Consider the following 26,524-nt stretch of genomic DNA (forward strand, 5'->3'; position numbering starts at 1 on the left):
AGTCCTGCATCAGGCTCTCTGCTCGGCAGGGAGCCTGCTTCCCTCTCTCTCTCTGCCTGCCTCTCCATCTACTTGTGATCTCTCTCTGTCAAATAAATAAATAAAATCTTTTTAAAAAAAAAAGAAGGTGTTAAACTATGGTTCATGATCAACCAGTCTTCCACCTTCTTAAATATAGTCCATGAGCTAAGATAACATGGTTTTTAAGTGTTTAAATTGTTGAAAGACAATCAGAAGAGGAAAATATTTCATGACACATGTAAATTATATTAAACATTTATCAGAACATAGTTATGCTCATTCATTTAGACACTGTCTACAGATCATTTCGCATTATAATGATGGGGTTGAGTAGTTGTGACACAGACTATATAGACCAAGATGCCTAAAATATCCTAAAATATTTACTCCCTGGTCCGTGACAGAAAACATTTGCCAATTCCTCATTTAAAATGATCAAAATCAAAAGCAAACACTAATGGTCTCTGGTAAGCAAACTTTAAACAAAAACCTCAAGGAATGCCACAGGTAAAGTTCTAAGGAATCTAGGCATACAGTAAAACTAGGAAGAAAGAGAGGCAGAGGGAAGGAGAGAGAGAGGGACAAAGGAAAAAGAAAGGGCACTAATATCCAGGAATAAGCACAGGTGACAAGAGAAGTAACTAATCAGCGAATCGGACCTGCAAAGAATGCAGATGGCCTAAATATCAGACACGGAAAATAAAATATGTTTTATCACACTTACCCAAGTCCAGCTGGGAGTCTCCCTCCAGTCATATTTATGTATATATCTGTTTGTTTGCTCATCTATTTTTCACTTGCTGTCTGCTTCCTTTATAGAGAGTGACTGATGGTAGTTTGGGGTTTTTCTGTTTGTTTTTCCCTACATGCATTATAAATGTCATCCCTTTTATAGACCATGATATTTTAGAAATTAATTTTAAACTTTGTTTAAAATAGATCCTGGGGGCACTTAGCTTCTAGACACAATCCCAACACTGGCATTTCACCTACTCAGAATGTAACTGTCCACAATGGAATTATAAAATTCTAGTCTACTGGTGTACTTACCACTAAGAAGTACTGCAATCCGCTTAGATTCCTAACCAGGACAAGTTTGTAAGTTGTATTCTACAAGTACTCGTGAAATTGGAAAATCTTAGATCTATCTGACCTTCCAACAGGTCAGTCACCTACAAACACTAAGTCATGCTACCCGATGCTAGGGGTCATGCTCGTCCCCTAGATCACTGAGAACTCAACTCAAATGTCACTTCATAAGAGAGGACTGCCTAAGTACCTTTTTAAGAACCCCTACATACATACCTTGTCTTTCACATGACCTATTTAATTACCTTCAAGACCCTTCAAATTATCCAAATATTATCTATTCATATATTCACTGTCCATCTCTCTCTCACCCCCAGAATGTAGGTTGCATAATAAAGGGATGCTGTCTTTGTCACACATATACACCATTCCGGTATAAAGACTACTTTTATTCCTAAGACCTAGAAAAGTTCCTGACCCACAGGTATTTTTTTTTTTTTAAGATTTTATTTATTTATTTGAGAGAGAGAGAGAGTGAGAGAGAACATGAGAGGGGAGAAGGTCAGAGGGAGAAGCAGACTCCCCATAGAGCTGGGAGCCCAATGCAGGACTCGATCCCAGGACTCCGGGATCATGACCTGAGCTGAAGTCAGTTGCTTAACCAAATGAGCCACCCAGGCACCCCCACAGGTACTCTTAACAGTTTACTCATCAGTGGAATTTTGCCTGAAAAGATGAATGTGGACACACTGAGCCTTTGAGACTAGCTAGACGTTATAGATTTTTTTTCTTGCCTCTCCATAAAAGCCAATGATCTCTGGTTTTACTTTCATCTCTAAGAATTCAGGGTGATTGTGACACACCAGACTCTAGATTTATTTTCAGCCTTGAAAACCTAGAAAGAGGAGTTTATAAGTTTTCATGTTTAATTGCTCTTGAAAACTGAACTCAATCCTTCTAGTATACTACACTTTCTCCCACCAGGTAATAGGAAAAACAACAAATATTTGGCCATTCCCAGGACCATGAAACATCCCCAGTTAAGCTTACCAATATCAATGAACAAATCACCATGGCTCTCCCACAGTGTGGTGAACTCCTTTCTCACCAGAATGCACCCCTGAAGATTCTGTCCTTGTAATTACGAAGGTCTAATTCTTGGTGCTAATTTGTCTGCCTACAGACTAGAGATGAGTATACATTATCACATTATCCAATTATCAGAAAGGTGACTTTTTTCCAGTTACTGTTGCTTTGCAACAATCTACCCCCAAATGTATGGCTTAACACAAGAGCCATTTTATTTTAAGTATGGATTAAGAGTACAATGGCAGTCAGCACATCTCTACACCATGATGCCTAGCACCTCATCTGAGAAGACACAAAGACTGGGGAGGACTTGGTGGCCAGGCTGGAATCATCTGGAGGCTTTCCATGTCTGGTGTGTGGCATGCTGACCAGAGCACTGACATGAGGGCTGTCTCTGTAGCTTGACTCCGTCACAGCACAGTGGACTCAGGTTTGTCAGACCATGGTGTCCATGGCAGCTTGGGGCTCCAAATTGGAGTGTTACACTGAACAAGGCAGAGCTTCATCACCATCTAGAACCCAAGTCAGGAGTCCTACAGCATCACCACCCCCATCTCCAAGTTCAAAGCAGTCAAATCCCTCCACACTCAGGGGAGGACTGTCAAAGACTCTGCAGACAATTTTATAAACTGCCACACTCTCCTTATCTCTAAAATTCGCCCCTCTCTCAACAAGCTAGCTGAGTGTATCTAGCACTAAGGTTTAAAAAAATTCCTATCACTAACAATCTGGGTAAGGCTGGATAACTCATCTGCATAATAAAGGTGTTAGACTTGATGATCTTCCTTCCAGCTTTTACATCCCATGCTTCCACTATTATAGTGTGTTGAATAATGCCATCCAAAAATTCTTGTCTGCCTACAACCTCAGGGCATGACCTTATTTGGAAGGAGTGTCTTTGTAGATGCGGTTAGTTAAGGACCTCAAGATCAAATCATTCTAGGTGTAAAATGAGCCCTCACTATAATGGCAGATATCCTTATGAGAAGAGGAGAGGACACAGAGGAACACAGAGAGGCCATGTGAAGACAGAAGGAGACACTGGAATGTTGTTACCACAAGCCAAGAAATCCCCGGAGCCACCAGAAACTGAAAGAGGAAAGGAAGGATTTCTTCCTTAAAACCTTTCAAGGGAGCATGGCCTTGTTGCCACCTTAACCTCAGAACCCTAGCCTCCAGAGCTAAGGATAAATTTTCATCATTGTAAGCCACTTACCACTGTGGTAAGTTATTAGGACATCCCGAGGAAACAAACATAATTACCTGCTCCACCTCCTCCTTTCCCAAATCAGGACTCAAGTACCAAAGGCAAAAAGCTCTTCCTGACTCCCTGCTCCTGACCTGCTCCACAGTGATGAGTTCCTTCACGAGCCCAGCGGCGAGAAAGTAAAGAACCGAGACACTAGGGGAGTGTGCTCATGTTTTCAAGCTTTGGTGCACCCAAGTCACCTCATAATTGTTTTGTCGTCAGTTCCCCTGGGCATGAGAAAACATGAGGCTGGGGCTGAGGAGTCCTATTGTTTGGAAGACACAGATGTGCTCTGACGCAGGCTCTTGGGGAACCTTCTCTGAGGCAGGGAAGATGGGACTGTGTACGTTGCATCTACCGTCCATGCCTACTCCTTGAGAAGAGAAATGGCACAACTGAGAACCCCAAGTGCAATTATCTGTATTCTCAAGACATGGAAACCAGAATAGCTTCGCCCTGATACAACAATGTCTTGGAGGCAGGAAAAACAAGAAATAAACTTAATTTCATCAGTCATAAATAGTCTACAAGTAAATCATAAAGCTGTGATTTATTCAGCAGTTCACATTTTGATGAAGATTTTGCAAGCAGCCAAAGGCTGGCTGCTCCTTCGCAGCTTGAGGGATGCTTTCATCCCTTTCTCTCCACTCTGATGCAGCTCTCCCCACCCCCAGGACTGCTGAGTCCAGAAACCAAAGCTTTCTCACAGGAGCACTCCCCTCCCTCTCCCACATCTCATTTAAATTTCTAATTCCCCAAAGCTTAAAAAAGAGAGAGAGAGAGAGATGCCCCAAGAGAAGCCAAATTGAGAAACTCAAAGTGAATAGTAATAAGGGGTTCAATTACAGACCATGTATTCTCCTTCTCCGGGGGACAAGCACACTCATACAATTTGACTTCCTGCCCTCGTTTTACTTCGAAAATGATTCGATGGCCTCCATATATTTCAAAGAAAGCATCTTGTCCACCATTTCTATCTACATAGATCACATGCAAACTAGCCTAAAAGGAGAAATTTTGTTTTGAAGATTTAAAAAACTGCCTTTTCTAATGTTGTCAAGTTAGTGCTAATACGTACAGCTATTCAGTTATTTAGAATATAGGGCCTTACACCATTTAGAGAGTATTTTTTTATTTGTGCAAACCATTTTGAGTAGATTGTGGGGAAAAGGAACATATGTAATAAGGACATTAAGCTTTACTTTACAAGGCAGAAGATCACAGGGGACAGCAAAGGAACTGAGCTGTTTATCATGGGACTTCAACTGAAAAAGGGCAAAACAGGCTGGCCATCCCAGCACGCAGGTCAGTGAAAACTAAGACACTGCTCAGAGCCCTTCTGGAAGCTGCAGAAATTAAGCCTTTTGTTCTTGTATTGTGGCCTGGTTGACTTTGCACCAGGTCGAAGCAATGATCTGTATAATTGCAAACTCTCCCTATTACCAGCGGCTGTCACTTCAGAAGTGATGTCTGGGCTCCAAGCCAGATTTTGGTTTCACCTTAGCTTGCAGGATGCTCCATATTGATAAAATTAAGTATATTATGATGCATAAAGGAGGGAGAGTAGGAGCAGGAGGTGGAAGGCAGAAAGAAGGGCAAAAGGGGTGATGAAGAAGGAGGGGACCAAAAAGATTGAAAACCACCAGCAGAGGAGGTTGGACAGAAGGTGGTCTGCAAGATGGTGACATTGTTTTCAAGAACAGCGTGTCCGTAGTTTGAGGAAAAGCAGTGTGAGGACATATAGCAGATTTCCCTCTAACCAAGAGTCTACATCCCTCCATGTTTTCCACCACAACTTGTGCTCCAGCACCCCCAACTTGGGAAGCAACTCCATCTTGTTACAAATGAAGCTCCACCAGAAATCATGCAATTCTGGCTCTAGTGCTGACTCTGGTGAAGGCCAAGGAAGTAGGGGTATCCAACAGCTTGCCTGATCTGAGTTCTGCAGGAAGGTGTGGATGGAAGAAGAGCCTTGCATGGAGCCCATCTGGGCACCTGGAAGTGTTTAAAAAAGTTGTTGGATGAGCTGAGTTCAAAGAAAATCTATTCTGCATGTAATAAGAATACATGACTCACGGGTGCCTGGGTGGATCAGCGGGTTAAAGCCTCTGCCTTCAGCTCAGGTCATGATCCCAGAGTCCTGGGATCCAGCCCCACATCAGGCTCTCTGCTCAGCAGGGAGCCTGCTTCTTCCTCTCTCTCTCTGCCTGCCTCTCTGCCTACTTGTGATCTCTGTCTGTCAAATAAGTAAATAAAATCTTAAAAAAAAAAAAGAATACACGATTTAATTTTTAAAAATCATTAAAGTAATGGTATAGCATAGGGAATATAGCCAATGATCCTGTAACAGTGTTACATAAGGATGGATGGTGGTCATACTTGTGAGCATAACATGACATACAGAGATGTCGCATCCCTATGTTGTACACCTGAACCTAATGTAACTTTGGGTGTCAACTCTATTCAAATAAAAAACAAAGTTTTAAAATCATTAAAGTAAGGTCTAATCTTGAACTGAACTATATTCAATAGTTTGAGGATTTTGGTCTTTTTTTATTTTCCCTGATACTCATCTGAAGGTTGAATCTCTGAGCCCATTTCTCCTGGATCCACACAGAAAAACCCATCTAGATCATCAAGATTCTCATGGATCTTTACAGGTTCTGTGGTATTTAGTGGTTTTCAAAAATTATAAATTGCAATGCAGACAAAATATAAAATTTTTTAAAAAGCAGTAAGAGGTATGATAGCATCAAAAGATTATCACTCTCTTGGTATGTTTTGCTATACCTGTCCTTTGGGAGAACTATCACCTTTATTCTTAATATTTGCACTCAAAAAACTATCATCTTAAATCATGTATCATTCATTATTTAAATTGCAAAGTAAGTGTACAGAAAACATTGTAGCATGGGAAGAAGGAACAACTCAAATCCAGTGGAGGCAGGGCATATGAAAGAATAATGCACTGATGTGTAATCACAACTCCACTAAGTAATTCTGTAGAAATTATTTCTTCTGAGGAGTATTTCTAAACCATAAAAATCCCTAATAGAAGCAAAACAGGCCTATTCCCCCTAAAACTCAGAGGTTGCTGCCATCTTCTTCCCTTGACAAACACTGACCAACCTTCCTCTTAATTTGTTTTTGCCCCAGGCTGTTAGTCAACAATGAATGGCAGGAATAATCAGATGATCGATACTGGTGAATCTGCAGGAATAGGTAATTTTCTCACATTCACAGGACAGGGGAGGAAGAAATAATACAATTGCTTTTCTCACTGGCAGGTGAGCAACTCTAGCAATGGTGTACCCAACTCCATTACATTCTGCCTCTTTATCCCAGGGAAAAGTGATACTGCACCTTCACAAAGCCATGAGTGGACAAGATTTCCCCTCTGTATCCTTGGAATCTCCACAGTATCTGGGTACATGGCTCACACCCTCAGTAGCTACAACTCTCTTACTAATATCTTTTTTTGGTTCTCCAAGTGAATTCACATAGACTAGTTTGCTTAGTCTTCTAATCATTTTGCTCTCACTAGGTGAAGAAAGTCTCAGAGATACTAAGTGATTTGCTCAAGATTTCAAGTCTAGTAAGGAGGGGCCAGAAACCAGGTTTCTTCCCATTATAGAAGAACTAAACTCACTTAGCTGCTCAGAAAAAATAGCATTTTGGACTGGACAATGGGCTAACAACAACAACAAGAATGATGATGATGATGTTATCACCTAGGAAAGATAAGTAGGAAGTTTTTTTAAGTTGTGTCTACCATAATTAAAGATATGACTATCTGATTATGCTTGATAAATGGAGAAGAAACCAAGTATAGCTTTTTATGCCACCATTCCTATGGTATATGAAAATTAGATCATTAATAGCTTTCTACAAGAAAGCACCTACCTCTAGTTAGCACTTCTTTGTATTGGTCTAAGCGAACCCCCCTTACCATTCCTTAACTTTTGCCCATCCATCTGAAACCACCGTTTCACATTACTGTGATTCTGTTGTTGCAAATGGAAATATGCCTTTTTGTTTGTATATCAACCAACACACTTATTACAGTATTTATTGAGAGTATATCATCTTAGGCACCAAGGGTAGAACAGTGATCAAGACATCAAAAGTAATCATTCCTACTGTGATTATGGAGCAAAAAGTACCCATATTATGTAAAGTCACTTGTATTATCAAAACTTGTATGGGGTTGGTTCGTCTGTCTTATCCACGTGTGGATGGCTATGCTCCAACATCAGCAGGAGTGGATATGGTGACTCTGTCCAAGGTACCAGCATAAACAGTACCCTACCCCTCATCTCTCAAGAAGATGAGTCAATACTTAAAGTGCAAAATCTGGCAAGATTAGATATATAGAAACCCTAATTATAAGTACATAAATAGAGGAGATGATGTGGAGTAAAATCCTGGACTAACAGAGTAGGTAATAAAGTAGGTATTTACTTCAGTTGGCAACTTCAGCCTTCTTGGCAATGCACCACAGATTGCATTTTAAAGTTTTCATTCTGTCAGTAGGATATTTTTTCTAGATGATAAATAAATACATTGATCTCTTATCAAAAATAACCCTAGAGATCATTAGAACATTTTCTTACAAGTTACATTACCTTTGAAGTTTATTGCTGGTAATTTATTGCAGCATATTTAACAGAGCAACGGAAGATGGAGTTAGGTCAGACTCACAAAACCACCCATATTTCAAACATCAAGGATTCTCTGGAATTTCTTATTATATTAACTGACTTGATAGTCTACGTGGTTCAGAAGCTCTCTCTTTTATTCTCCCACTTTTATCCATTTACATTATGTCCACTCCTAAAAAGAATGTTATACGATTTAAATACATGCACTTAAAAATTAAGATTAAAGAAACAATTTTGGAGAGAAGGAATAATTTTGTCCATTATCAGGATGAGAACATTACTGCAAGTAAACACTTATTTTATCTCCCAGCTTCCTAGTAGTTGAGGCTAACATTAAACATAATATTATATAGCTATGTTAAAAGAAGCCCACAATTTTATCTGGGAAGACATTTTCATGGCACTAAATTCCTGGACAATGTTCTCCATTCTGTGTTGCAGTAAGCAATAGAGAAAGCACAATAAAAAATAGAATTCTGGAGGTGATCATGAGATATTCCTCAAATAGCCCTTCCTAGGTCAACATCTAATAAAAATCCAACAACATAAATGTTTGCATGTAGGTATCTCTGTGGGAAGTTCAGAGAACAGTCCTGGTACATAACATCCCGAGGATCTTATTCTACACAAGGATAGAGTTTGAAGAACCTAAAGATAAGACGAGGTGGCCTGCCTCTTAATCACAATCTGTCAGCTGTATTTGAAGGGATGCTATTTTATAGGGGACACCGTGAGTCTGAGATCTTTTACACGTGCCTAATGTGCTGATTTTCTCTGCTGTGGGTTGATGATAGTCTTGAGTTTTTGCTGTGCACATGAGATGGATCTTTGTTAAATCAAAGTATCGGTGAGATTCCCTCATGTTGATTACAGGATACTAACCTGGACACCACCCACCCCTCTGGTACCTCAACCTGAGTGAGTTGTGCTGTCTGGAGAGAGTGATTTCACTGACCCACTAGCTGAAAACCATCAAGAGAACAGGTAACAATTTTAGTTTGAACAACCTGTGTGTTAAGCATCAAATCTTTGTCAATAATTCATTTGTCTTTTAAAAGACCCAGTCAGAGAATTGGAATCTTAAAATTGGAAGGTACTCCTTCCATGTTGGAATATGAACAGCAACCGGTAACTTACCACTAAAAGAGACAGCTTGTGGGGCTTTAAAGAAAAAAAAAAAAAAAAAAAAAAAGATTTTATTTATTTATTTATTTAAGAGAGCGAGAAAGAACATGAGCAAGGAGAGAGGCAGGGGCAACAAGAGAAGCAGAATCCTTGCTGAGCAGGGAGCCCAATGCAGGCCAATCCCAGGACCCCGAGATAGTGACTGGAGCCAACGAAGTCACAGGCTTAACCAACTAAGCCACCCAGGGATCCCAAACTTGTGTAGCTTTTAAAACACTCTAAATATGAGAATTTTTTTTATATATAATGCCTCCCCGCCTCATACAACTTACTTCTGCTTAACTTCTAGCTACAGCCCTTTCTTTCGCCCTCTGATACATGCAGGATATGCATGATAAATAGAAAACGTCCATTTCAAATCACAGCTATACTGAAATTTGAATTATGCCATGAGTGAAAAGTTTATCTTTGCCCATAGCGGTGTGTGGTGCACCTATATCATTTCCACACAGAGAGCTCACGGCACAACTGCTGGCTGTGGTGCGAACAGCATCATTATACTATTCTTCTCTATCAACTTAATGCTCCTCTACTTCCCCCTGTGGTGGGATCTTAAGCTGTATGTTTTTTGGACCTGTCCTTCGTATAGTTCCTAAAGAGTCAGTCCTATGACTAGGATGCTAAGCTAAGCTAGGATGGGTTGGAATATGGACAAATATCCCAACCAAAGTCTTACCAATCAAAAGCCCAACTGCTCCGGCTTACACACAAGAACTGGTCCCATAACATTTTCTCAATATTTCAACTAACATACACACTATGTCGTTAGTAAGTGGGGAATGTTGAAATACCAAGATCATGCAGATTGGAGGCTGTCTTGGCTGTCTTAGCAGTTTGAGGGGTTGCCCGGAAACTGATAAATAGGAGAAAATAAGTATTTGGAGAAAGGAGAGAATGTGCACAGAAGGACCAAGTCTGTAGTTCCTCAGGCCCTGAGTAACAAAGGAGACAATTTGACTCCCAGTGAGTCTCATTTCCTAGTTACAGCAGCTCCGATCCTCAGATCCCTATGTGAGCCCTGAATCCTGACAGTGTTCTCTCATCTCTACTTGACCTCATCTCCCTGGGCCTCTGTTCTTCACCAATGAGACAGCCCTGACTGAAAAGGAATGGGACAGAAAATCCCAAGGGTACAGATGGAGCACCCAAGCTGCCAAGCTGCAGAATGAGATCAGAAGCAACAAAGAACACTAAGATCCACATGCAACACTGGCCGCTGAAAGCCTCCCCTCCCAAACTCCATTTCATACAGGCTAATTTCAATAACACAGATGGTTTTATGCACCTTATGCACAAAAAGGCAGACTTCTGATTAAAATAGATAAACCATGATTCCAGTGATCTTCACACACAAAGCATTAAGTGCACTCAGTACCACAGACCATCACCAGGAACTTGACTCTATTTAATGGTAAGATGCTGGCCACACTTCCCACGAACAGTGTGGATCACAGAATTTATGGGAAGCTTCTTGGGGACTCCTCCTCACACACCTCTCATCTTTGGATGTGTCATAATTCCAGGAGGACAGGATTATGTCTGACAGAGGGACGGTGAGGGCAAATGAGGGACAGAACAGGTCATGATCACTGTGAGGAAAAGATATGGATGACGTTTGAGAGCCACTGGTTTGGAACATGATTCATAGTATTTTCCAAAAGGGAGTTAGTACCTCAGAGCACACAATTTCATACCATGCTGTATGTATTCATTTTCAAGCTTCTTGTCCAGCCTCTTACAGAGTTTCAGTGAGTCATTCTTCACATGTGTTGTATTATTCTAGAAACCAATTATTTTGAAAAACAATATAGAATAAAATGGTCTCTCATCATTCTGTATTCCTAGGAGCAATTGGTAATTTCATTTGGTTTGTAATATTTCTCTTTCTTCCTCCTCTTTCCTTTTTCTTTTTTTTTTTTTTTTTTTTTTTTTGGTTCTTAAAATGTACCCATCACAGAAGCCTCAAGGTAATAATGCATAAAAAATAAAAATATTAGGAAGCAAAATTTACCCCACAAAGTTCCCATACACTAGAGAGTTTTCTATTGGGAATTAGAGTGGGAAACAAGAGGGAGAGAGCGAAGACCAGGACTTCATAGTTAAAGTGATTGCTAACTGGCACGGGGGAGGAAAAAAAAGGGGAGGCAGAAATTATATTCAGTAAAACCAGAGCAAAAAGTGCAAAATGAATCACAGAAATAATGTCTGCTCAGAATCTGAAAATTAAAATACTGCTCTGAACAGAACAGATATGATTCCCAATTGAACAATGAGCTGAAATCCAGGAAGCCTTCACAAAAAAAAAAAAAAGGTAATCACAGTGAAGAATAAAGGTAAGTGCACCTTCTCATTTACAGGAGCGGACAGTAGTTCCTCAACTACTTGCTTATTGAAATGGATTGTTAACCAGACTACAAGGAGCAAAATGAAATGGATCATAACGTTGCTCATTTGAACGCTACATTCTCTCAATGAAAATGTATTTTTAAATTAAGATATGATATGCGAGATGAAATCTCAACATCTGAGTGATCACAGGACTGAGAGGGATTTTGAATTAGCCAACCTACTGTTTGGGGCAAAGTGAGTTTTTCTTTAAGTGACCCATCATTCTAACACAAGGGCTTATTAGAAGATTTCTATGTGTCTTTCTCATGCACCATTCCTGACTCTAGGTGACTGTAGCTCTGTAGTGTTCTCCAGGTGACTGTAGCTCTGCCCTCTTTAGGCAGAATGACTGACTCAGCCACAGAACGACTCATGGGGGCGCGTGGGAGATGAGCCCTAGCCTCAGTGAGTTTTCACATCTGTCAGTGGGTTATTCATTGCTGGTGAACAAACTATTCTCAAACTTAGGGACTTAAAACAAAAACAACTTAGTGGCTCATGATTCTGCAGTTTGGGCTGGGCTCCCTTGGGCAATCTGTCCTCCTCTGATCTTGCCTGGCACCACTCATGGCAACCTGACAAGAGGTGGGTGGTCCAAGATGCCCTGATGGAACTAGATCTGAGGTGCCTCATTCCCTCTCACGTGACTTTGCCACGTTTCTTACATGGAGACAGCCGCCTTCCAAGAGGGCAAACCCCAACTCTCAAGTGCATATTAACCTCTACGTGCATCATTTTTATTGCTGTCCCACTGGCCAAGTCACACAGCAAATCACATAGCCAAACCCAGAGTCAACATGAGAGGGAAATCACACCAAGGCGTGAAATTCCAGAAGTCATGATTCACTCTGGGGTGTCAATGTAACAATATACTAAAACTCTCATTCCACATTTTTTTATATATCTTTTCAAACCATGTATTCTGAAGTATGCTTTGAGTAAAAATGTTCTTGTTGAAGAAAAAAAAAAAACTTTAACTGAGGGTACTCATTTAAAATAAAGCATATCAGAGGGGAGATGGGGGCAATGGGTGAAATAGGTGAAGGGGATTAAGAGTACACTCTTTTTTTTTTTTTTTTTAAAGATTTTATTTATTTATTTGACAGAGAGAGATCACAAGTAGGCAGAGAGGCAGGCAAAAGAGAGTGGAGGAAGCAGGCTCCCTGCTGAGCAGAGAGCCAGATGCAGGACTCGATCCCAGGACCCTGAGATCATGACCTGAGCTGAAGGCAGCGGCTTAACCCACTGAGCCACCCAGGTGCCCAAGAGTACACTCTTGATGAGCATGATCAACGACGTACAGAACTGCTGAATCTCTATATTACACACCTGAAACTAATATAAAACTGTATGTTAACTGTACTGGATTAAAATTAAAAACTTAATAAAAATAAATTTTAAAAATATTTGTTTTAATTAAAACAATTTGGGGCTCCTTGGCGCCGACTCTCGGTTTCACCTCAGGTCATGAACTCAGGGTCATGAGATCAAGCCCCAAGTTGGGGGCTGAGATGCTGAGCACAGATGCTCAGCGAGGAATCTGCCTGTGCTTCTCTCTCCTCTCCCTCCTCCCTTACCCCCTCTCTAGGATAAATAAATAAATCTTTAATTTTTAAAAAATTAACTCCTATCTCCAAATTTCGGAATCATTTCTTTGCTTAACATTGCTTAACTTATAATATTTATAAACAGAATACAGAATAATAGAAAACAGAATATAGAATAATAGAAATAGAATATAGAATAGAAAAATAGAATATTTTTAATTGTTTAAATACTTATTAATATAATAAACATTTACTAGAATACAATCAGGGAAGACATTCCAAATAATTGAGAGAACAAACTAATAGAGAGTGGCTTAAATAAAATAGTAAGCATTTTATTTCATTTACAATCATCATAGATTTAGCTAAAAATTGATTTTTAGAAATATTTCAGGTTTAGCTTAGCCAAAATGCTTAAAGAGGATTTTTAGTAATGTTTTAAAATGCACATGTGTATAAAACCTTACCAATAGCCATTGAAGTGAATGTTTTTGAGGAAACTATGAATGGTAATCTATAATGTAACCCTTTTGTTGGTCTACTTCCTCTGGTTCTAAGGAAGGTTCTGCTTTTCTCCTCCAATCACTCAAATGTCCAAAATGTTACATACTTTTGGCCATAGATAATTTATATCTATGGTCATAGATATAAATTAATAGAGTCAAGAGTGGTGGGAGGAACTACTTCTCTGGAGTACCTGGGTGGCTAAGTCAGTTAAGCGTCTGACTTATTTTAGCTCAGGTCATGATCTGAAAGGGAGCCCCATGTCCAGCTCCACACTCAGCGGGGAGTGTGCTTGGGATTCTGTCTTTCCCTCTCTTTCTGCCCCTCCCCACCCTGTTCTCTTGCTCTCTCTTAGAAATAAATAAATAAATAATAAAATAGAACTAAAAAAATAAAAATAAAATAAAATTCCCATTCTAGGTTCAGCAAAGAATATACAAAGTCCTTGGCCGGGCAATTCTCTCAAATCACCTTTTCTTTCTGGCCCCTCTGAGTCCCACAGAAATGTTACAAAACAAAAGCAATCATATTCTTCAACCTGAAGATAGACTTCCTTCTGTATCAAGAATTCTACCTTCTCTTTGCTGAAAAGCCCTCTTAAAGCCTCCACTTCCCCCATCTAGCTCCTTCCATCTGCCAAGAATCCTTGCCATCCTTCAGGGCCCAAGTCACAGGGTATGCCTTTCCCAAACAATTCCATGATTGTCCCAACAAATGGGTATTTTTTCCCTTCTTTGAATGGGTATTTTTTCCCTTCTTCTGTATCCAGGTAGCACAGTATAGGAGAAATGACCCAGGCTTTGGAATGAGACAGATCAAGTTTCAAACCCCAGCTCTTTCAATCCTCGTTCAGGTTTCTTAGCTGTAAAAGAGGTCTACTATGTACAGTTGTTGTGAGGAGATTAAGAGTAATAACATGGTAAATGTCCGGTAGATTACATAACATATGATGGTCCTATAGACCTAAGCACTATTAGGAAACACACCAATTTTGTGATACCGAGGTTTAGCTTTTTATCCTCTTATTTTGTGAACAAATGTGTTCCATCATAGAATATTCATCCTTAAAGAAATAAATAACTATTGTACTCCATTTTATTGCTCAAGTCTGCCTCTCCTTCATTTCAGTGTCCAGAACTTTCTTGATGTTAGTTGAAGATACCTGTATCTTTTGAGAGGAAAGAAGGAAGCAGGGAGGGGAGGATGATTGATATCCACATTACATTTTAAGATTTTATTAATTTATTTGTTTATTTATTTGAGAGAGAGAGAGTGTGAATTGGGGTAAGGGGCAGGGGGAGAAGGAGAAGCAGACTCCCCACTGAGCAGGGAGCCCAATGTGGGGCTCAATCCCAGAAGCCTGAGATCACGACCTGAGCCAAAAGCAGACACTTAACCCACTGAGTCACCCAAGCACCCTGATATTCGCTTCTTAAAAAAATGACACAGAATATAATATCTCTATTTATAAAGGGCAAGTAAAGGATCACTACCTGGAAAATGTTGCAACTGCTAAACTGCTACAACATACTAAATGTCATTGCAGGAAAAGTTTGTTTGTTTGTTTGTTTGTTTTTAAACCATAGTACGTTTCTATTTGATGAAAGACAACTATCATATGATCTCCCTGATATGAGGAAGTGGTGATGCAACATGGGGGCTTAAGTGGGTAGGAGAAGAATAAATGAAACAAGATGGGAATGGGAGGGAGACAAACCATAAGTGACTCTTAATCTCACAAAACGAACTGAGGGTTGCTGGGGGGAGGGGGTTTGGAAGAAGGGGGTGGGATTATGGACATTGGGGAGGGTATGTGCTTTGGTGAGTGCTGTGAAGTGTGTAAACCTGGTGATTCACAGACCTGTACCCCTGGGGATAAAAATATATGTTTATAAAAAATAAAAAATTAAAAAAAATAAAATAAAATAAAGTAGAAAATAAAAGTAAATAACAAATGAAAAATAAAAAATAATAAATTAAAAAGAAATATCATAGATTTATAGACCTGGAATGGATGGTAAGAGGTTGTTTAACCTAGCTTACCCTTCAAACAGATCTGCACCTGCTTCATATAAATGAAGGCGAGGGCTGCCTTCACAGGGGAGGACAGTGAAGCTCCTGCAAACAATCCATGGGTTGCCCAAGGGCCTCCACAGACACTGGCTGCTGAGACCACATGGAAAATGCTGGTGGTGGATTATGTCCAGTAGATCACCTTAAAACTGCTTCTTGTTTGGCCATATATGGAGATCTGTCTATTCTCATTTGGAGTAGTGCCAGAAAGTTCTTGGGGAGATAATGAGACACAATGAAGCTAACAGGCAAGTAAACAGGACAACAGGATTCAAGCTGGGAGGTAGGGACTTGGATAAATGAATTTTTTTTTAAAAGTTGTCAAGATCAAATTTCCATTTCTATGTAAATATCCAAACATCTTGATTTGCACCGAACTATGTGAAACTTCTAAGGATATTAATAGATACAGAAAGACAGGATACTGTCTAGCATCACTTACTTGTGAAATCCAAAAAAGAAAAAAGAAAAAAAAAAGTCAAAGTCAGGAACAGAGTAGAAAAGTGGTTTCTGGGGTTGGTGGGGGTGGGAGGTGAAAATAGGGAGAGGTTGGTAAAAGGATACAAACTTCCAGTTGTAAGATGGATAGGGTCTGAGAATATAATGTGTAACGATAGTTAACATTGTATTGTATAACTGAAATTGGCTAAGAGTATAATTTAATGTTCCCCTCTACCCAGAAAAGTAATTGGTGAAGGAATGACTCTGTTAATTAACTCAATAGTGGGAGTCCTTTCACAAGATCTTACAACTGTCAATTATATGTCCATAAAGCTAAAAAAAAAAAAAAAAAAAAAAAAAAAAAAGAAAAGAAAACACAAAAATCAGTCCTTAAAACATTGCAATATTCCATATTCAAAGGTACTCAGGATAAGATAAAGAATATTAATTTTATGAAAGCCTTTTTGAACTTTAGAGCTCAAATTAACTATTCAATCAGAACATTAGAAATGAAACTTTTGTTAATTATACCTCAATCCAGCTGAAAAAAGAAGTCATTGCTAAAGCCAATGCCATGAAGATTTTTCTTTGTTTTCTCCTAGATGTTTCACAGTTTCAGATCTCACATTTAGATTTTCAATTTATTTCAGTTAATTTTTATGTATGGTGTAAAGTAAGGGTCCAATTTCATTATTTTTTATGTGGGTGTCCAGTTTCCCTGACACCATTTATTGGAGACTGTCCTTTCTCCACTGTGTGGTCTTAGAACTCTTGTTGAAGATCATTTGAGCACATGCAAGAGGGTTTATTTCTGGGATCTCTACTCTGTTCCATTGGTCTATACATATGTTTTTGTGCTGGTACTATACTGGTTGGTTACTGTAGCTTTGTGGTATGTTTTAAAATCAGGACATGTGAGATCTTCAACTTTGTTCTTTTTAAAGATTGTCTTGGCTCTTAGGTTCTTAATTGTTTTAAGATAACTTTTATAATTTTTAATAATTTTTAATAATTTTAAAGATTGTCTTGGCTCTTAATTCTTAAGAAAATTCTTAAGAATTTTCTTCTATTTCTGTAAAAAAATACCAATGCAGTTTTGGTAGAGATTACATTGAATCTATTGACTGCTTTGGGTACTATGAACAGTTTAACAATGTCTTCCAATCCATAAACAAGAAATACATTTTTATTTACTTGTGCCTTCCTCAATTTCTTTCAGGAATGTTTTGTTGTTCATTGTTAGTTAGGTTGTTCATTGTTAGTGTATAGAAATGCATCTGATTTTTGTGTGTTGATTTTCTATCTTTTAAGTTTGCTGAATTTATTTATTATAACCGTTTTGTTTATGCATGTGTGTGGAATCTTCAAGATTTTCTTTCTTTGTTTCTTTTTTTAAAGATTTTATTCATTTATTTGACAGAGAAAGACACAGCGAGAAAGCGAACACAAGCAGGGAGAGGTGGGGAGGGATAAACAGGCTTCCCACTGAGTAAGGAGTCCAACACAGGGCTTGATCCCAGGACCCTGGGATCATGAACTGAGCTGAAGGCAGATGCCTAATGACTGAGCCACTCAGGCGCCCCTCTTCAAGATTTTCTACATATAGAGTCATGTCATCTGCAAACAAAGATTTTACTCCTTCCTTTCCAATTTGGATGGCTTTTATTTCCTTCTCTTGCCTCCTTTCTCTGGATAGGACTTTCAGTAGTATATTGAACAGAAGTGACAAGAGTGAACATCCTTGCCTTGTTCCTGATCATAAAAGAAACACTTTCAGTTTTTCCCCAATGAATATGATGCTAATTGTGGACTTCTTACATGGCCCTTATTATATTGAGTTACTTCCTTCTATTCTAGTTTGTTGAGTGTTTTTATCATGAAAGGGTACTGAATTTTGTTCAATGCTTTTCCTGTGTCAACTTAAATGATCATGTGGTTTTTGTCCTTCATTCTGTTAATGTGGTATATTACATTGATTTTTAGATGTTGCAGCATTCTGGCAATCCAAGAATAAGTCCCACTTTGTCATGGTATATACTACTTTTAATATGTTGTTGAATTCACCTTGTTATTATTTTGTTGAGGATTTCTGCATTAATATTTATCAAAGACATCAGTCTGTAACTTTCTTTGGTTTTGATATCAGGGTCAGGGTAATACTGGCCTTATAAAATGAGTTTGGAAGTGTTCCCTCCTTTCTAATTTTTTGGAAAAGTTTGAGGAAAATTGACATTAATTCTTCTTAAAATGTTTGGTAGAATTCCAGTGAAGCCATCTAATGCTGTGCCTTTCTTTGTTGGAAGGTTTTTGATTACTTATTCAGAATCCATATTGGTGATAGATCTGTTCAGATTTTTTTATTTCTCCGTGATTCAGTCTTGGTATGTTGTATATTTATGGGAACTTAAGCATTTTTTTCTAGGTGATCTAGTTTGTTGGCATATACTTGTGTTTAGTAGTCTCATCACCCTTTTTTCCCTGTGATATCAGCTGTCATATCTTCTCTTCTATTTCTGATTTTAGTTGAGTCTTCTCCCTTTTTTTCATAGTAAATCTAGCTGTTTGTCAATTCTAGTGATTTTTCAAAAAACCAACTCTTGGGAGACATGGGTGGTGGTCTGGTTAAGCAGCTGACTCTTGATTTCAGCTCAGCTCATGATCTCAGGGTCCTGGCATCAAGCCCCGAACTTGGCTCCCCACTCAGCAGGGAGTCCATTTGAAGATTCTCTCTCTCTTCTCCCTCTGCCCTCCCCCCTACCCCGATCACGTATGCTCTCTCTCTCAAATAAACAAATTCCTTAAAAAAAAAAAAAGTGTGTTTTTTTTTCCTGATTGTTTTTCTACTATTACCTGTTTCTATTCTAATCTTTATTATTTCCTTCCTTCTATTAACTTTGGGTGTAGTTCATTTTTTTCTAGTTCCTCAAGGTATAAAATTGGGTTGTTGATTTGAAATCCTTCTTCTTTTTAAATGGATTTATTTGCCATTATAAACTTAACTCTTTGTACTGCTTTCACTGCATCTCAAATGTTTTGATATACTGTTTTTATTTTCATTTGTCTCAACATATTTTCTGACTTTACTTGTGATTTTTTTCATTGATTGGTTGTTTAAGAGTATGTTGTTTAATTTCCACATGATTGTGAATTTTTTTTAAGATTTTTTTTAAAGATTTTATTTATTTATTTGACAGAGAGAGATCACAAGTGGGCAGAGAGGCAGGCAGAGAGAGAGAGGAGGAAGCAGGCTCCCTGCTGAGCAGAGAGCCAGATGCGGGACTCGATCCCAGGACCCTGAGATCATGACCTGAGCTGAAGGCAGCGGCTTAACACACTGAGCCACCCAGGCGCCCATGATTGTGAATTTTATAGTTTTCCTTCTGCTACTTAATTCTAGTTTCACTCTATTGTAGTTAAAAAAAAGTTCTTGGCATGACTATTAATAAGTTTAAAAAGTCAGTCCCCCCAAGTGACATAGTACATGTTTTCATTTATACAGCATACAGAAAGGAAGAAATTACACAAATGGAGATCAGGTTAGTAGTTGCCAGGAGTTAGGATTGAGAGGAAAGTGAGTGTGGGTCTAAAAGGTAGCAGGAGGGATCCGTGTAATGGGACTATTTTGTAGATTGACTTAGCAATGCCAATATCCTGGTTGAGATACTGTACTATAGTTTGTAAGATATTATTGGAGAAACTGGGTGAAGGATCTACACTCTGTATTTTTTTGACAACTGCATGTGAATCTATCATTATTTCAAAATTAAAAGTTTAGTTCAACAAAATCCTAAGAGAGACAAGTATAGCAGTTGGGAGTTCAGAGTTTGTTGTCAGGCAGAACAAATTTCCATTCCCAATTTCATCATTAATAGTTGTTTGACTTTGGTCACTGTCTTAGCCTCTCTGAACATAAGTCCCTTGTGTGTCAAATGGGGTTAGTAGCACCAATTCCACAGAGGTGTGGCAAGGATTCAGTGAATGTGTAAGAAGTCTATTTCCAAAGCCAGGCACATAGTAAGTAGTCCAAAGAAAACCATGCTTAGTTATTATTGCACCCCTCCCCTCTCTCAATACAGTCTCCAGTCAATGAGCATCATTTTAGGGACAGAGGAGAAAAAGCAGGACAGAAAAATAGGAAGACTTGCTTTTCACACTGAAGTGGGGCAAAGACTTAGTGTGAATATGTCAGATGCATAAACTGTGTCTCATATAATGAGACAGAAATGCATTTATAATTAAACTAAACAATTTTATGAACTGGAAACAAAATCACTGCCCAGGTTTTTGTACCTTTCTTTTTTTTAATGAAACAGAGAACCAATTAAATAGCCTGAGTAGAAGTCTAAATAAGTATTAAACAGAGGCACAAAAGTGATAAAGATAATTCCTTCCTAGTTTCCTAAATTGCTAGCAATAATAAGCAGAATCAATTAAAGTTTTCCTAAGATGACCTTTCTTCTTCCTTGGAAAGAAATCTCTGAGATACTTATACTCATATGAAATAAATTCCCTATTGTTCTGCATGGTCTTCCTTTATGGGGATTCCCTACCTCCAACCCCCCAAATCAGGAGAGGCTATAAGATACTCAAATCATGTGGACATCTCTTTTCAAGAATAGTGGTAGATGGGGATAACACAGGCAACTGAAGTCCCTTATATATGTTGTAATGATTGTTTTTGTCTTTTTTCCCTACCAAACACCTAACCAACAACCAAATGGGCTGATCAGCATTTGCATGTTCTATCTGTCCTGATCACCAATTCCTCAAAAGGGAAGAAAAAAAATACCCTGGGTCAGGATAAATTTAAGCAGTCTGTAGAGTCAAGGATATCATGACTTCCTTTGTACTTTAAACCATCATAGATTCAAGAACTCATGGAACATGAAAATTAAACTCTGAAAGAGAGAAAAAAGGAACCCCGTATAACATGGAGCATATGATTTTCTTAATGAGATTTTACTATTTGTGAAGATGAATCTATTATCCTGTGAAATGGATAGAGCACAGATACTGAAATCAGAAAAAATGTAGTCAAAACCCAAGCTCTGCCAATTACTTGCTGTGTGACTGAGACACATTATTAACCTGTTTGAGATGCAAAACTATAAAACTGCGATTAAAGCAGCTATCTTCTGGCAGTTCTGGGAAAAAATGAGAGCACTTCTGTGCTCTAGCTCAATGGGTAGCTCAAAAGTGGAGCCCAGGACAATATTCGATCTTTTCTTTCTTTGCCCTTGTACTCCTTGTTCTCTTGTCATTGTGGCTTATTACTAGGCCAAGTGACTCCCAGCTTTTGATTATGAAATTGTTCCTCAAAGACTGAGCCCTGACTTTTCAAGGCAATGCTGAAGGAAGACATGATGCCTGTCAAATCTCAATATTCCATTTCTCTTGTATTATTAAGTAAGTCCTTCTGAATCAATTGCATCCCACACATACCAAAATTCACACAACATTCATTCTTTGGAATATTTAGGAAAGAGAGATAGGTAAAGGGAATGGATCTTAGAGAGGAGTTCGAATCCAATGACAGGGGCCCCTTCAGAGACCAATGGGTTCATTCCCACTGACCATGCAAAGTGCATGGTCTCCCCATAACATTAAGTGAAGGCCTCTGACTGATGCAGAGAAGCACAAACATCCGTTTCTAACCCATTTTCAGCCACCAAAAACTCAGGAAATTGCTAGTGGTAAAGTGGCTGTCTCCTTGAATGAGAGAAGGAAGATGGCACCTATGGGTCAAGAAGCAGGAATCTGGTTTTATGCCAAGGTCAGAAGCTCCTTTGATTACTTATCCATTATGTATTCACTTCCTTATGCATTAATTTTTTTAAATAGACTAGAAACAACATGCCATGGCAGGACATAGTCAGATATGTAAGCAAATGTTAATATTATCATGTGCATGAAATGGCCATCAGAAAACTGATCCTTTCCTAAGTTTCTGCTTATGCTGTACCAGAAAGTTAGACATCCAGCCAAGAGCCAACCATCCATCATGGGAATGAAGGCATCTAGGACTAGCCAACCTCATGTGGATCAATCAACTATCTTAGAATATGAATGAGCCAACACTAAAAAAATAGAATTTCCTAGGTGAGCCCAGCCCTGTAATACTGTGATTTACAACAAGAAATACTTATTTGGTCTTGTCTCTATTTCTGGTGCCTCCTAAAGCCCTTGGAATTTCCTAAGTGATGAGAGAAATAAAGGAGCCCTTTGTTATTTAATGGGGTGATTTTGGGATACAGCTAAGGACCTGGTCTAGTCTTCCCCAGGATGAAAACCATGTGATCAGGGAGCTGAAACTCTCAGTCCCACCCCACTAACCTACAGGGAAGGGAGAGGGGCTGGAATTTGAATCAATCACCAACAGCTAATGATTTAATCTATACTGCCTCTTAATAAAGCCTCCCAAAATCCCAAAATGATGGGGTTCAAAGGCTCCCAGCTTGATGAACTTGTGGAGGTCCTGGGGGAATGGCATGCACTGTACCCCTTTCCTCATACCATGCTCCACAAATCTCTTCCTATGACTCTTTCTGAGTTACATCCTTTTATAATAAACTGGTAATCTGGCAAGTAAAAGGTTTCTCGGGAGTTCTGTGGGCCACTCTAGCACATTCATCAAGCCCAAGGAGAGGGTACTGGAACCCCCAATCTATAGTCAGTCAAAGCAAAGGTGACACCTGAACTTGTGATTAACATCTGAAGTTGGGGAGAGGGACAGTCTCGAAAAATACCCCTTAACCTGTGGAATCTGACACTGTCTCTAGGTAGATAGTACCAGAACTGAGTTGAATAGTTGGACACCCTGCTGGTATCAGATAGTTCCTTGGTGGTGGAGAAGGAAATAACATGTTGTAACTGGATACAGTATCATAAATCCAAGTTGCCAATGAACAGAATTATAACTAAATACACAGTTATAGTTTTAAGCCACTAATTTCTGGCTTGGTTTCTTACCTAGCTATAGATAACATACTTGGTGAAAGGATCTCTGTATGCTTTTGATACAACAAAAGACACAGGAAACCTCTTACTCTCACCCCCATTTTTCTTATATCTAACTGCCTTTGTTCTCTCCTTTTTTTCCGTATTTCTGCAACTTTTGAGATGACCGACCACCTTCTTTTTGAACTATCTCCCTTGATTGTCTTCACTGCTCTTTCCCGTCACCCCCATCTCATCAAGTCTCCTCCTTCCAGCCACTTTTGCTGGTCTCTCTTCCTCCAGATTTTCAGCACATCACTTCTTGACCCTCTGTTCTTCTTGTTCTGTCTCACCCCTTTGGTGAACTCAACCTGATGGCTTTATCCTGAGAATTATCCTCTCTATCCTGAAGACATGTAAGTTCTTACTATAATCTTGATCTCTGTATATCATTGTTTTCAACAATTACCTGGGAGCTGCTTTTCATACAGAAAACACAATACAGGCATACCTTGTTTTATTGTGCTTTTCAAGTATCACATTTTTTATGAATTAAAGGTTTGTGGCAATTTTTCTAACTGTAGCATTTTCTCACTTTTTGTTTCTGTGTCACATTTTGGTAATTTTCATAGTATCTTGAACTTTTTTATTTTTATTATATTTGTTATGGTGAACTATGATCAGTGATCTTTGATGTTACAATTGTAATTGTTTTGGAGTGCCCATATAACACAGCAAACTTTATTGGTAAATGTTGTGTGTGTTCTGAGTACTCTACCCACCAGCTGTTCCCCATCTCCCCTTGTCATGGGGCCTCTCTACTCCCTGAAACACATAAATATTGAAATTAGGCCAACTGATAATCCTATGGTGGTCTCTAAGTATTCAAATAAAACACTTTATTCATTTTTATACAAATAAAACACTTTATTCACTCACTTTAATCACAAGCGAGAGATGACTAAGCTTAATGGGGAAAAGTATGTCAAAAACCAAGATAGGCCAAAAGCTAGACTATCTGCACCAAATGGTTTGCCAAGTTGTAAATGAAAAGGAAAAGTTCCTGAAGGAAATTCAAAGTGCAACTCCAGTGAACACACAAAAGATAAGAAAGCAAAATAGTCTTATTGCTGATATGGAAAATGTCTTGATAGTCTGGATTGAAGAGCAAACTAGCAACAACTTTTCCTTAAACCAAAGCCCAATCCAGAGCAAGGCCATAACTCTCCTCAATTCTATGAAGGCAGAGAGTGAGGAAGCTGCAGAAGAAAAGCGGGAGGCTAGCATAGGTAGGTGTCTGAGGTTCAAGAAAAGAAGTCATCTTCATAACATAACAGTGCAGGATGAAATAGCAGGTGCTGATGAAGAAGCTGCAGCAAGTTCTCCAGAAGATCCAGCCAAGGTAATTCATGAACATGGCTACACTGAACAAGAGATTTTCAGTGCAGACAAAACAGCCTTCTATTTGGAAAAGATGTCATCTAGGACTTTTATAGCTAGAGAAGATAAGTCAATGCCTGGCTTCAAAGCTTCAAAAAACAGGTGGACTCTCTAGTTAGGAGCTAAGGAAGCTGGCCCCTTAAAGTTGAAGCCCATGTTTATTTACCATTCTGTATAATCCTAAGGCCCTTAGGAAGTCTGCTCCATCAATTCTGCATGTGCTCTAGAAATGGTACAACAAAGCCTAAATAACACCACATCTGTTGACAACATGACAATGAGATTAATGCTATTATCATGATGGCTAATACAACATCCATTCTGCAACCCACGGTTCAAGGAGTAATTTTGACTTTCAAGTCTTACTATTTAAGAAATACATTTCTTAAGATAGTGGCTGTCATAGATAGTGACTCCTCTGATGGATCTGGGCAAAGTCAATTGAAAACCTGCTGGAAAAGATTCACCATTCTAAATGTCATTAAGGACATTCATGGTTCATGGGAAAAGGTCAAAATATCAACGATCACAGGAAACTGGAAGGAGAGGACTGCAACCGTAATGGATGACTTTGAGGGATTTAAGACTTGAGTGGAGGACGTAACTGGAGATGGGGTGGAAAGAGCAAGAGAACTGGAATTAGAAATGCAGCCTGAAGATGTGACTGAGCTGTCTCAATCTCATGATAAAACCTGAACAGAGAAGTTGCTTCTTATGGATGAGCAAAAAAAAGTGGTTTCTTGAGATGGGATCTACTCCTGGAGAAGATGCTGTGAAGACTGTTGAAATGACAACAAAGGATTCAGAATATGACACAAATTTAGCTGATAAAGCAGCAGCAGGGTTTGGGAGAACCATCTCCAGTTTAGAAGGAAGTTCTACTGTAGGGTAAAATGCTATCTAACAGCACTGCATGCTACAGAGAAATTGTTTGTGAAAGAAAGAGCCAATCTATGCAACAAACTTCACTGTTGTCTTGTTTTGAGAAATGGCCATAGCCATCCCAGCCTTCAGCAGCCACCACCCAAAGCAGTCAGCAGCCATCAACCCTAAAGCAAGACCCTCCCATTAACAAAAAGATTACGACTCACTGAAAGCTCAGATGATGGTTAGCCTTTTTAAGCAATCAAGTATTTTAAAATCATGGTATGTACATTGGTTTTATTAGATATAATGCTATTTCACACTCAGTAGTGAAGCATAACTTTTATATGCACTGGGAAACCAAAAACTTCATTTGATTCACTCTAGTGTGATTCTCACTTTATTGTGGAATATCTAGATATTCCAAACTTAAAATATCTCTAAGGTAGGTCTGTCTTTACACAGACTGTGATTCTCAGAAGTCATGTCTGACAAAATTAAAAACATCTGGAAGTCTCTTAAGGGGTCCTGATTTCAAGAGAAGTTGTTTTCTTTGTTTGTTTATTTGTTTTGCTTTTAAGATTTTATTTATTTGACACAGAGAGAGAGAGAGAGCATGAGCACGGGGAGTGGCAGGCAGAGGGAGAAGCAGGCTCCCCACTGAGCAGGGAGCCGGTGTGGGACTCAATCCCAGGATCCTGAGACCAAGACCTGAGCCAAAGGCAGACGTTTACTGACTGAGCTATCCAAGCACCCCTCAAGAGAAGGTTTTTTTGGGGGGGTTGTTTTGTTTTATTTTGTTTGTTTTTTGTTTTTCCCACCTGACTGAAATTGCATAGTAAATTCAGGGCAAAATATTTCTCATCCTCGATGAAGAAGCCAAAAACCAACAAAAAAGCCAGTACGAGTCAAACTCTTCTGGTAAACCCAAGGACACAAGATAAATGAGATTCAAGTCCTACACACTCAATTATAACTGCTGCTGAAACACCGTTTTGTACTTAAGCATTCAGAGATGCTTCTGCCAGTTCCAAACAGGAATCCACATGTAGCTCTGGGCTTCAAAGAATGAAATAAAACAACAATTTCAATTTTAT

The 26,524-nt window shown here is 39.0% G+C and overlaps 1 pseudogene; it reads left to right on the forward strand.

Annotated features, from left to right (window-relative positions):
* The first annotated feature begins 24,093 nt into the window (after window positions 1–24,093).
* On the forward strand, window positions 24,094–25,676 carry LOC131825622 (tigger transposable element-derived protein 1-like; annotated as a pseudogene).
* The last annotated feature ends 848 nt before the right edge of the window (window positions 25,677–26,524 follow it).

The sequence above is a fragment of the Mustela lutreola genome, chromosome 2 (assembly GCF_030435805.1).
Source record: "Mustela lutreola isolate mMusLut2 chromosome 2, mMusLut2.pri, whole genome shotgun sequence".
NCBI lineage: Eukaryota > Metazoa > Chordata > Mammalia > Carnivora > Mustelidae > Mustela > Mustela lutreola.